The sequence below is a fragment of the Vulpes vulpes genome, chromosome 1, assembly GCF_048418805.1.
Source record: "Vulpes vulpes isolate BD-2025 chromosome 1, VulVul3, whole genome shotgun sequence".
NCBI classification, from domain to species: Eukaryota; Metazoa; Chordata; class Mammalia; order Carnivora; family Canidae; genus Vulpes; species Vulpes vulpes.
Window position 1 is genome coordinate 5,117,726 of NC_132780.1, and position 10,998 is coordinate 5,128,723.

The following is a 10,998-nucleotide window of genomic DNA, read 5'->3' on the forward strand; positions in this document are numbered from 1 at the left end:
AATCACTTGATCTCTCTGGTGATCAGCCCCATCCTAAGGCTATTTAGGAACCCCATCCTAAGTCAGCTCGTTAGCAGAAACTCAGCTGTACTCAAAAAGGGTTCCTTATTTTTTTTAATCAGATGTACCTGCTTTTATGTATTTATTTATTTTTAAAGATTTTATTTATTTGAGAAAGAGAGAGAGAGAGTGCATAAGTAGAGGGAGGAGCAGAGGGAGAGGGAGAAGCAGGCTCCACTGAGCAGGGAGCATGACTCAGGGCTTCCAAAGGCAGATGCTTAACTGACTGAGCCACCTGGGTGTCCCAAAAGGGGTTCTTATGAATAACAAAGACATTCTTATCACTCAGGAAATTCCATGGGTTTTAGAATTTTGTTCAGGGACCAGAGACAAAGACTAAATGTATTTTTTATTATAGCAGAGTACCTTTGATTAGATGTGGGGCAAATGACACTTTACCTCTATGATCTTCTTGCCCAAGTCCTATAACCCCAGTCTATGAGAAAATCATGAAACAAATTCCCATAGAGGCACATCCTATAGCATACCTGACCACTACTACTCAAAACTGTTAAAGTTATCAAAAACAGGAAAATTTATAGAAACTGTCATGGGCAAGTAGGGCCTGCAAAAACATGACAACTGAATGCAACATGGCATCCTGGATGGCAGTCTGATGCATAGAAAGGGCCTTAGGTTAAGAACTCAGGAAATTTGAGTAAACTATGGGCCTCACTTAATAATAATATATCAACATTGATTCATTCATTGTAACAACTGTAATCATATAATGTAAGATGTTATATGCATATGGGAGAGGTATATAAGAACCCTCTGTACTAATTGTTCAGTTTATTCTGTAAATCTAAAAGTAGTCTTTTTTAAAAAAAGTTTTAAAAATTTATTCATTTGACAGAGAGAGAGAGGGAGAAAGCACAAGCAGGGGGAGCAGCAGGCAGAAGGGGAGGGAGAAGCAGACATCCCACTGAGCAGGGAGCCCCATGCAGAGCTCCATCCCAGGACCCCGAGACCAAGACCTGAGCTGAAGGCAGACGCCCAACCGACTGAGCCACCTAGGCACCCCTAAAAGTCATCTTAAAAAGCATAAAGTCTATTACTAGTTTTAAAACTCTGGGTTCTCTTAGACTTTACAAGTGTGATATGGCCAGAGGATATGTCAAGAAAAGTGTGAGGATAGAGGATCAGATCCATAGAGCTTCTGTCTGCAGTTAGGGAAATTGGGACTTGCATGTATGAACCCTCCCAATGAAGGTCAAGGTTCATAGGTTGACTAGTGTTGTCTCCAGAGAACCAAATCTCCAACTTCTATATGTGGACTAGTTTAGATGAGAAGACAGGAGGAAAAAACAGTGTTAACGAGTTGATAGGTTTGGGTATAGTTAATACGCCCATTGCAATATTTGAGAATGTCTGAATTGACCAAATTGGCATCTTCTGTAGCCCATGTCTATGTGGGAATTCTCATAGATGTTCATTAATTATCCCATAGAAGAAGAGTTGCTGTGGCTTTGTAGGTAGAGCAGAAAGTCATCAAAGCCAAAGATAAAACCTTGGACCATGAAAGACCAAGTTTCTCTGAGAGTTTTGCAATTTTAGATTTAATAATCCATTTGCCCACTCAATCAAGACAGGGCAAAAGGAATAGCCCAGACAGAGAAAAATTGTTCTAATAGAACAATTACAACAATCGTAGCAGTTGCCCTCCTACATAGGAAAGCTTTGATCCAATGAGAGAACACGTGAATAATGATAAGGACATTTCATAACCATAATATATAGGAAATGGAATAAACTGTAATTGCCAGTAGGAAAAGGGTCCTGCTGGAGGTGGCTTTCTTCCTTGCCCCACCATTACAGCTTGACCAGGATTATGTTTTCAGCAGATGGGGCAAAAAGACACCCATTGGTCCAGGTAAAAAGTAAAAATTTCCCAGAAATACCAATACTAGGAGCTGATCTAGTTTTCTTTCCCATTTTGTGAAAATTATATACTACATTTCAGGCAAGGGATTGAGGAGAACTTGAATGTCCAGCTGGGTTTCTCCAAAGTTTATCTGGATGCAATGCAAAGACATCCAGCTTGTTTCCAACTTAATCTTATGGGCTTTGAACTGAGAGCTTTTCATTTCTTCTATCTGAGGGTCAGAAGGTCAGCAGAATAGATTTAATATTGTGTCTGGTTGTTGTGGGAATTGGGACAGATTCATGAGTTGCTGGATTAGCGTGTTTATGAGCTGCTAGCTTTAGCAAGATCCCCCTTTGTGGGATCTTATTACCCATATGAGTTTCTATTTTTAAATATGTCCACTTCTTTTGGTAATAATAAACCCTCTAAGTGATCAGCCACAGGCTTCCCATGTTTAATTGCTGTTCCAGTGCAGTCCGAAATACCAGTCAGGTAACTGCTAACTTTAAAAATAAAACTGTCAATTGTTTTACCAGCAAAATAGGTTTATTCAGAATTTCAGAGAATTGCAATTCAAGACACACAAGCTACAGGAAAACTATAGGCAAGTCCAAAGAACAAAGGAGAGGACCGGTCTTTTATGGAGAAAAGGGGGAAGTTGGGAGGGGCTGTTGAAAACAAAAAATCCATTGGAATAAACCGAGAATCCAGAGTGTAGTGGCTTTTCTTTTCTTTTCTTTTTTTAATATTTTATTTATTTATTCATGAGAGACACAGACAAGCAGAGACACAGGCAGAGGGAGAAGCAGTCTCGATGCAGGGAGTCCGATGCGGGACTCAATCCCAGGACTCTAGGATCATGCCCTGGTCCAAAGGCAGTTGCTAAACCACTGGGGCACCCAGGCATCCATAGTGGCTTTTCATTGGCTGCGCTGTGACAGTCTCTCATTGGCTGGGCTGTTGCCAGGTGGGGAGAAAATCTTCCTTCCCCCTGCTGGGATAGTCAAGTAGGCTTCTTCCTCTTGGAAAAATGCATGTTATGTGTCTTCCTGTTGGCTCTGCAAAGGGCTGTGAGGAATATTACAGCATGAGAGCTCCTCCTTCTGGCCTGCCAGCTCCATTTTATTTTTTATAGACTTTATTTGTTTTTATTTTATTATTATTTTATTTAGTTGGCCCCATGCCCAGCATGGAGCCCAATATGGGGCTTGAACTCACAACCCTAAGATCAAGACTTGAGCTGAGATCAAGAGTTGGACGCTTAACCGATTGAGCCACCCAGGCTCAAGTCCATTTTAAATGAGATTTCTTTATTCAGCTTCACATTTACAAGGAATGTAAGGTTTCAAGGGACAAAATGCAACCTTGCTGTCCAGGTGTAATACTTAGAACATGATGTCTTCCCTGAGGGAAAAACCCTTTTCCTCAGGACTATCAAGACCATCCTTAATTACTCTCTGCCTGAAACAAAAAGATTGGATGTTGTAGGAAGTAGATTCCTAATTTTTCTAATGTGGAATCCCCTTTAGATGGCATAATTTAGGAATCTATGCTTGGCCTCCTACATTGGCACTCACTTTCTATGATGGCATTCAAATCCTTAAAAACCTTCCTTTCCTCTGCTTCCACCTTGAAGCAAACAAACTGTCCCTTGCCATTTTCCTTATTTACTCAAGAGAGAGAAGGACATGCTTTTGGTGCCTTATCTCAGAAGCTTAATGGAAACTAAAGACCCATTGGATATTTTGCCTCACTCCAGAGTGCATGGCTGAAGCTTTTTCTTGTTTTAGAGCAGTCATGACAACAGCAAAAACTGTAGCTTGGTTCAAGCTACAGTGGATTTTGTGTTGGGGCATACTCTGAATTTTCTGTATCCCATGATCCCAGATCCTTCTCCTAACTGAAACACACCCCCCCCCTTTTTTTTAACCTCTCACCTTACCTCTCTGAAGATTCATTTGCTCTCTCCTTCTCATGTTACCATTGCTGGTTGTTCGAAATCTTAACCTTGTGCTCTTCTTCCTTTCCTAATAGGAGGATAACTATGTGACTGCATTGCAGTCACTGAAACTTAACCCTTCCTCATCCTGATCTTTTAGAGGTTCTCCTTACAGACCCAGACCTCATCCTCCTTGTTGATGGATCTTATCTCCTCACCTCGGAAGGAACATTCCAGCCATTGGAATGCCATTACAGATTTCCAGAACCTCATAAATATGAGTCTCAGCCTGACACAAAATCATTCCAGATAACAGAATTCATTGCAGATAGTGGAACTCATGATTCTCACAAGGGCCTGCACTTTAGTTAAGAATAGGAGAATTGGGATCCCTGGGTGGCGCAGCGGTTTAGCGCCTGCCTTTGGCTCGGGGCGCGATCCTGGAGACCTGGGATCGAATCCCACGTCAGGCTCCTGGTGCATGGAGCCTGCTTCTCCCTCTGCCTGTGTCTCTCTCTGCCTCTCTCTCTCTCTGACTATCATAAATAAATAAAAATAAAAAAAAAAGAATAGGAGAATTGAGGCACCTGGGTAAGCTCAGTTGCTTAAGCACCTGCTTTCAGCTCAGGTCATGATCTCAGGTTCCTGGGATCAAGCCCCACCTTGAGCTCCCTGTTCAGTAAGGAATTTGTTTTCCCCTCTCCCTCTGCCCCTGCTCCTGCTCTCTCTCTTGGTCATGCACTCTCTGCCTCTCAAATAAATACATAAAATCTTAAAAAAAAAAGAATAGGAGAATTAATGTCTGCATAGATAGCAGATAGCTTTTAGTACTAGTACTAAAGCTAGTACTGTGGAACTGAATAAAGGGAACACCATTTGAAATGGAGCTGGGAGGCCAGAAGGAGGAGCTCTCATGCTGTAATATTCCTCACAGCCCTTTGCAGAACCAACAGGAAGACACATAACATGCATTTTCCAAGAGGAAGAAGCCTACTTGACTATCCCAGCAGGGGGAAGGAAGATTTTCTCCCCACCTGGCAACAGCCCAGCCAATGAGAGACTGTCACAACACAGCAAATGAAAAGCCACTACACTTTTGACTTCCAGTTTACTCCAATGGATTTTGTTTTGTTTTGTTTACAATAGCCCCTCCCAACTTCCCCCTTTTCTCTAGAAAAGAGCATTCCTCTTTTTGTTCATTGGATTTGCTTATGGTTTTGCTGTAGCTTGAATGTCCCAAATTGTAATTATCTACTATTCCTGAATAAACTCATTTTGCTGGCAAAATAATTGACAGTTTTATTTTTAAGGTTAACAGGAGCCAGAGCTTCTAATAAGTATTAAGTATCTGACTGTGAGTTACTGAACTTAGTAGAACAAAGAAGGTCATCCACATACTGACTGAGCTTTAAATGCTAAGAGAAGCCCAGATTCTTCAGATTTACACTAGAATGTTTTCCAGGTAAAATGAAGGGAGATTTTGGAAAAACCCTGGAGCATGACTGTCCAGGTATACTGTTGATTTTCACATGTGAGGGTGAGTAGGTATTGGGAATTAGATAAAAGAGGATCTGCTGAAGAAAGCAGAGCGTAAAGCAACAATGATGAAATAAGTTACGTCAGAGGATATAGAAACAAAGAGTGTTGGGGTTTGGGAAAAACAATACGTATTTTACAATTTTTTTAATGACTCACTGTTCTTGGACAAATTGGTAACCCTCCTTTCCATCTGGTTTCTTTACAGGTAAAATAGATCTGCTGCAGGGGCTGGATGTGGAGATAAGCAGCCCTTTGTCAAGTAACCAATGAGTAATTGGTCTGAGACCACAAATTACATCATTTTTAGGGTACTGCATTGAGTTAATTTAGGGAGAAACATAGTGAGGTCTGTATCCATTTTTACAGGCTCTGCCTCTCAGAAGTGTCCTACATCTGTCATTCCTTTAGTCTGAACTGGGTCAGGAATGTGAATGAGCATGTCCTGGATGTGGGGCTTATCTAGAGCTTGGAGAGCTCTGAGAGGCAAAAATAAATAAATAAATAAAAATAAAAAAAAGGTAATTGTGGCAGAGGGCACAACAAATGGAGGAGGAATCTAGAACTTCAAAGGCCAGTTTCTTGGGTGCACATTAAATATTAACATTACAATTAGAAATCAAATCTCTGCCTGATAGCTTACAAGAAGTTGTGGAGCTTGACAAAAAAGGCTGCGTTGAGCATCATGGGGTCCGAGAGACAAAGAAAGGGTTTTTTGAAGGGATAAATCACGTGGCAAATTATCTACTTTCACTACAGAGGTGAGTTGTGTACTCTGAGGAATTATGGTGGGGAATTCGGAGATGTTGAGGGTGGAGTAGGTGGTACCAGTGTCCACAAGACAGGTGGTGTCCATTGATCGAGATGATCATTTCACCCAGTCTATTCAAGGGTGTCTGGGGGAGGACAGGAACAGATTCTTTAGAGGGGAGTCCTTTGGAGTATCAATTGCAGGTGACAGGTGATCTTTGAGAGGTTGCATAGCCTCGGATAAGGTGGATTGAGATCACTGAATGACCTGATGAAGGTTGGGCCAAAGGGGCCAGAGGGGATTTGGGATCTTGAGGATTCAAAGTCCCTTGGAAATAAATCAGTTTGGGGAGACCCCAAGAACTCTAGGGAGGTGATTGTAGTTCCAAATTATCCTTAATGAAATTCCACCTTTTCTGAAATGTTAGAATTAGTGCTATCAAGGCAGAATGTATGATCAAGAACAGAGGAGGTGAGAGGGCATCCAGTGGAGCGAGAACTTCTCATGGGATTAGACAAGTATTCAAATAAGCAAAAGAGGTTTCACAAAAGAGCTGGGGAGATTCTCATCCATCCAAAAACTCAGAAGATTCCTGCTCAACAGAGTCAGAGATCAGATGCCCACTCAAGAGCCAAGGAAAAAACTTTTCATTCAAAGAGAATCAAAGTGGGCACCTGGGTGACTCAGTGGTTGAGACTCTCAATGGCATCTCAAATACAAATTTAAAATTCTGCTGCTTTCTGGACACCTGAATGGCTCAGTGGTTGAGCGTCTGCCTTTGGCTCAGGCCATGATCCTAGAATCCTGGAATTGAGTCCCACCTCGGGCTCCCTGCATGGAGCCTGCTTCTCCCTCTGCCTGTGTCTCTGCCTCTCTCTTTCTCTGTCGCTCATGCATAAATAAATAAAATCTTAAAAAAACAAAACCAAAGAGAATCAAAGTAACTCTTTACTGCACTACAACAGGTGCATGTCTGGAGCACTGGATTAGGGATTGTAGTTTATAGTGTGGATCCACATTTCCCCAATGCAGAAAGGACACAAAGAATACACGAAGCTGGCATGAACACCGGGGTGAAGGTAGAAGTACCTGAAGAGGCGCAGTCAGCACTCCATCTGAGTCATAGCGCCAGAAAACTGTCCAAAAAAAAAAAAAAAATCCAACTGCATAAGGAAAGACTATTCAAGAAGTCTATTATAATCGCACATTCCAACTGTAAGATCTCTGAGCACCTCAGAGGGCTGCAGGAAATGCCATTTCTTTTCTAGGGAGGCACAAACAAGGCTGGAAAGAACTGGCTGTAGGGTAGGAAGGTGAGCAAGTGGTGTGTTGTCAAGCAACTAACTGAACAGGAAATGTTTTTCTTTGCTGTCAGCCAATCCTTTGAAGGGGCTGTGGAGGAGGTGGTCCTGCGTTCTAGTTCTAGTGCTTGCTTAAACCCCAGGGGGGCTGAAGTTCAAGGGCCTGTGGAGAGGAGAGGAGCCTGACTAGTTAGGTCAGATCACCTTAGCAGGGATTTTGTCCGGATTGGCCATTTGCATTTCCTAAAATTGTAAATACACGGAATCATAACAGTAGGCGCTCCCCTTTGTCTGGCTTCCCAGTCAGTTTAATTATTCTGAGATTTTCACTGCCCTGGCAACCCTCCAAAATACCTTCAACTTTTCCTATTTTGTCCAGCTTTCCAACTGCTTTCCACTGGAAAGGCTGATCTGGAATGACCCAAATCAACCACGTGGGCAGTGCAAGTCTGCATGGTTATTTTGATTACGTGCCCTCATCCTATTTTAAAATATATTTGGGACTTCTCTGGGACCTGGGATGAAGGTGCCTTCCTCCAGAGGAGTTACATGTGTTTCTGTGGTATTCTTGAATTCAGCGGACCCTTTGTTTTTCTTTTTTAAAAGTTTGATTTCTTTTATGATTATTATTATTTTTTAGTAATCTCTACCCAATGTGTGGCTTGAACTCACAACCTGGAGATCAAGAGTCACAGGCTCTCCTGCCTGAGCCAGCCAGGCATCAGCAGACCCTTTCAATCTGAGAATCTGAGTCATTGTTCAATCTAGAAAATGTCTTTTTGGAAAAAAAAAAAAGTCCTCTCCTACATTTGTTCTTCTTTGTTCTTGGATCTCTAATTAGATGGATTCTCTGACATTCCTCCAAAGATCATCCCTCTCCCCTACCAGAATATAAAGAAATAGATGTTCTTTGGATTTTCTTCTAATAGGAAATTATAATTTGAAAAGTCTTACTTTTATTATTAGCATGGCCCAGAATTTTAAAATGTTTTTTAAATAAGTCCAGTCTTTAAAAGTAGAAAATCATCTTTTGCTATGTTAAATTTTATCATCTTATTCTTTCCCCATTAATGTCAACATTTTTTTTATCTGTAAAATCCTATCATTTAGATTGCTTTATTTCTTTGGATTATGTAATCATATATAATTCAATTCCATTCTTTAAATTGCTATAGCTTCATAATATTTATATGTGAGGAACAGTAAGTGCCTTTTCATTATTTTATCATTATTTTAAAGATTTATTTATTTATTTCAAAGAGAGAGGAGGGGGGAGGTACAGAGGGAGAGGGAGAGAGAGAATCCCAAGCAGACTCCCTGCTGAGCACAGAGCCAGATGTGGAGCTCAGTCCTAGGACTCTGAGATCACGACCTGAGCTGAAATTTTATTATTATTTTAAGAATATATTTAAAAATATTGTTATTTTTAAGATGTTTATTCCAGTAGAGTTCACAGTGTTATAGTAGTTTCAGGTGTACAATATAGTGATTCAACAATTCTATTCATTACTCAGTGCTCATGATGATAGGCGCACTCTTGATCCCCTTCAGCTGTTTCACCCATCCCCCCACCCATCTCCCCTCTGGGAACCATCAATTTGTTCTTTATAGTAAAGGCTGTTTCTTTAAAAAAAAAAAAAGAGTCTGTTTCTTGATTTGTCTCTTTTTTTTCTTTGTTCATTTTTTCTTTGTTTCTTAAATTCCACGTATGAGTGAAATCATATGGTATTTGTCTCGCTCTGCCTGACTTATTTCTGCTTAGCATTATACACTCCAGCTCCATCCATGTCATTGCAAATAACAAGATTTCATTCTTTTTAAAAAAGATTTTATTTATTTATTTATTTATTTATTTATTTATTTATTTATTTATTTATGAGAGAGAATGAGATGGAGTGAGAGAGGGAGCATGAGCCAGGGTGGGGCGGAGAGGGGGAGAGGGGTAGAGGCAGAGGGCGAAGCAGACTCCCTGCTGAGCAGGGAGCCTGACACAGGGCTCAATCCCAGGACCCTGAGATCAGGCCCTGAGCTGAAAGCAGACACTTAACAGACTGAACGACCCAGGCGCCCCGAGATTTCATTCTTTTTATGGCTGAATACTAGTCCGTTGTGTATGTATAGCACATGTTCTTTATCCATTCATCTATCAGTGGACACTTTGGCTGCATCCATAACTTGGCAATTGTAAATAGTGCTGCTATAAACATAAGGGTGCACGTGTCCTTTCGAATTAGTGTTTTTGTATTCTATGGGTAAATGCCCAGTAGTGTGATTTCTGGATCACATGGCTAATTCTATTTTTTACTTTTAGAGCAAACTCCATACTGTACTCCAGAGTGACTGCACCAGCTTGCATTCCCCACCAGCAGTGCACGAAGCTTCCTTTTTCTCCACATCCTTGCCATCACCTGTTGTTTCTTGTGTGTGTGTGTTTTAAGATTTTATTTATTTATTCATGAGAGACAGAGAAAGAGAGAGGCAGAGACACAGGCAGAGGGAGAAGCAGGCTCCATGCAGGGAGCCCGATGTGGGACTCGATCCCAGGACCCTGGGATCACGCCCTGAGCCGAAGGCAGACGCTCAACCACTGAACCACCCAGGTGCCCCATGCTTCTTGTGTTTTTGATTTTAGCCATTCTGACAGGTGTGAGGTAGCATCTCACTGTGGTTTTGATTTTATTTCCCTGATGATGAGTGGTGTTGGGTATCTTTTCATGTGTCTGTTGGCCATCTGTTTGTCTTCTTTGGAGAAATGTCTGTTCATGACTTCTAGTGCTTCTTCGTTATTGATTGCTTTCAAAACATGACTGTTCCCTTCTCAATTATTCTTTCCATTGAAACTTAGAAATCGGGACGCCTGGGTGGCTCAGCAGTTGAGCATCTGCCTTCGGCTCAGGGCATGATCCTGGAGTCCCAGGATCGAGTCCCACATCGGGCTCCCTGCACGGAGCCTGCTTCTCCCTCTGCCTGTGTCTCTGCCTCTCTCCCTCTTTTTTTGTCTCTCATGAATAAATAAATTTTTAAAATCTTAAAAAAAAAAAGAAACTTAGAAATCCCCTTTCAAGTAATCAAACAATAATTCCCTAGCATTTTTCATGAGACTTGATTGTCAAGGTGGCTGGGCCTGAGGCCTTATTGTTTGTGGTGTGGAAATAGTACCTCTTAGGCTACTTTTAAGATTTCTTTAGAGGTTTGTATCTCTTTTTAGGTTTCCTTTCTCCTTTTCAGCCTGTCTTTGTAAATTATAGTTCCAAGATTAATGTTTGTCATTTATATATTTAATTTATTAGTGTATTTCTGTGTGTCTTTAAATAAAATTTTTTTAGTACCATCTCAGGAGATGAAGGACGGTCTTATTAACATCTGCTTGTCTGGGCTCAGGCATAGGTTTGATTCCTGGCTCAGCTGCTTGTTAGCGCCTCCACTAGCCTCATCCACAAGCAGCCTGCTATGAACTTTAAGAAGAAAATGTGTATAAAGCCATCAATTTCCTAGTAGTCAAGTTGCCCGTTTTATGCTAGGAGTTTTTCTGATGTTGTCCTTT